The following is a 2,765-nucleotide window of genomic DNA, read 5'->3' on the forward strand; positions in this document are numbered from 1 at the left end:
TCGAGCGAGTGTAATGGCCACATAAAGACGTGTGTTAACCTTTTGTAAGGGACAGCGTCGATAGTTACCATCGCTTTCGGTCCTTTCAATCCAGATAGCCTCAATAGTTTTGAACCAGATAAATACACACTATATTCAGTATTTAATCATCTTGGTTTTGAGCATCTGTTTTGATCGTTTTGATGGGACCTTGTCTAAACGGACTTTGGGCAAGTGTGTTGAAATTCCGCTGGTAAATATGTGTCAAATTGTTCTACATTACGCTACCTAGTTATATGACGACCGTGGTATTCATTGCGCGTCAGTACTAGTCAGGACTTGCAGTCGGCTAGCTATTTTATGTATTAATCTGTTTTGTTCTTTTAGTGCAATTTCATTAGTTCGTTTATCTTGCTTGTGTGGACAATTGTGAACATGGGAAGGCTGTAAAAGCAGCGCTGAAGGGAGCTTTGCGGAATAACTGGAAGGTAGCATCACAGCAGGCAGAGGAATTTAACGCTATTGACATTGAGATGCGCCTGGAAAAGTTTTACTTATCAGTTGAACTGGAAAGAGTCCGTTTGGCATTGATTGGAGTTATAAAAGGACAAGGAAAACACAACAAGAGGACACGCTCCCCCACTGCCGAAAGTCCGTCATGCGATGTAATTCTGATTGTAACAGAACATACAAGAAAAAGAATGAAACTGCAGCAAATCTCCACGACACAAAATAGTATAGCCGGACCGTTCAATGCATCGGTGCATGAAAGTGAAGAGAAAGGAACCCTTTTTAGTGATGTTTCCAAACATTACACAGAGCTGGCGATCAAAGTGATTGTGAATTTGGGGAGCACATTCCTGCTAGATGATCAAAGCACTGATGAGAAGACATTCATGCTTGAACAATATGCAAGGAAACTTACCTCGCTCAAAAGTGACGGAGCTCATCATCAAAAAGCGCAGCGTAGTCTTGCGTAGATTAACTCAAATGCGTAACTTATGCCACATGCTTGATGGATTTATGCCAGAGCACAATGGTGAACATGGAGATTCTGTTGTTGTACTGATTACAAAAGAAAAACCTACGTTGGAAGAAGAATTTATTTTCCAGATCGACCCGAAAACCATTACCAAGGGTCTGCCAAAGGGCAGGGCGGTATGCTGCATTTGTAAACACCCACCAATCGTGGTCCAGTGTATGAAGTGCAACCGTCACATGCATTTGCATTGTATAACTGCCTACCTATTGGAACAAGTGAAACTGCAATCAATGGTGGATGAGCGCCGTTTTAACTGTAACGACTGTTCGGGTAGCGAGTTGAAGGATGTTCTTGTGAAACAAAGCTGTTTTGTGCGCAATGATGAGTTGGAAGAAACCAAAAACGAAACGAAGTGTCGCTGTGCTGGTAGCTTGTGCGTTCGCCAGTACCACATTTCATGTTTACGCCTTTTTCCATAGTTTGCAGTCGTTAATAGTCAGTCAATCATCTGTCCGTATCACGTGTGCCATAACTGCGTCGCCGACGATCCAAGGGGAAAAGCCTCTAACGAGAAAACAGCTCTGGTACGATGTATCAAGTGTTCGTCTTCGTACCATCCGGATCGGCGCTGCATTTCGGCTGGGTCGGAAATGCTTACCACGCAGCAGCTCATATGTCCCAAACACAGCCTTGTACAGATAGCTCTCAATGTGAATTGGTGTTTCTTGTGTTGCAAAGGAGGAGATTTAATTTGTTGCGAAACGTGCTTCAACGCAATCCACCAGGATTACTTTTGCGAACAATGTGAATCCGGACAAATAATTAGCTCATAATAATTATTATCGCATCGTATTATGCGGTCGTCTGCATCAAGATGCTAGATATTTTATTTATTATCATTTTCTATCATCACCATTTTGTCAGCAAACATTTGTTTGCTTTACATTTATAATTTTTGTAGTTTTATAATCTTTAGCTGTTTTTTTTTTAATTTGTAATGATAGTACAAACATTTGTTGCGAAACGTGCCCCAACGCAATCCACCCGTATTACTTTTGCGAAGAATGTGAATCCGGACACATAATTAGCTCATAATAATTATCATCGCGTCGTACTATGCGGTCGTCTGCATCAAGATGATTTATTATCATTTTCTATCATCACCAGTTTTTCAGCAAAAATGTGTTTGCTTTACATTTATAATGTTTTCAGTTTTATAATCTTTAGCCGTTTTTTTAATTTGTAATGATAGTACAAACATGTTTGAAAATGTTTCTACTGCAATTGATCGGCAATTCGATGAAATGAGTAGCGTTTATCATAGAGAATACCAATGTAGATATCTTGAGACTGGTAAAGCTATTTGACTTTTCCGATACTGAGCTCGAGCGAGTGTAATGGCCACATAAAGACGTGTGTTAACCTTTTGTAAGGGACAGCGTCGATAGTTACCATCGCTTTCGGTCCTTTCAATCCAGATAGCCTCAATAGTTTTGAACCAGATAAATACACACTATATTCAGTATTTAATCATCTTGGTTTTGAGCATCTGTTTTGATCGTTTTGATCGTTTTGATGGGACCTTGTCTAAACGGACTTTGGGCAAGTGTGTTTAAATTCCGCTGGTAAATATGTGTCAAATTGTTCTACATTACGCTACCTAGTTATATGACGACCGTGGTATTCATTGCGCTTCAGTACTAGTCAGGACTTGCAGTCGGCTAGCTATTTTATGTATTAATCTGTTTTGTTCTTTTAGTGCAATTTCATTAGTTCGTTTATCTTGCTTGTGTGGACAATTGTG

The sequence above is a fragment of the Anopheles coustani genome, unplaced genomic scaffold, assembly GCF_943734705.1.
Source record: "Anopheles coustani unplaced genomic scaffold, idAnoCousDA_361_x.2 scaffold_116_ctg1, whole genome shotgun sequence".
Classification (NCBI taxonomy): Eukaryota; Metazoa; Arthropoda; class Insecta; order Diptera; family Culicidae; genus Anopheles; species Anopheles coustani.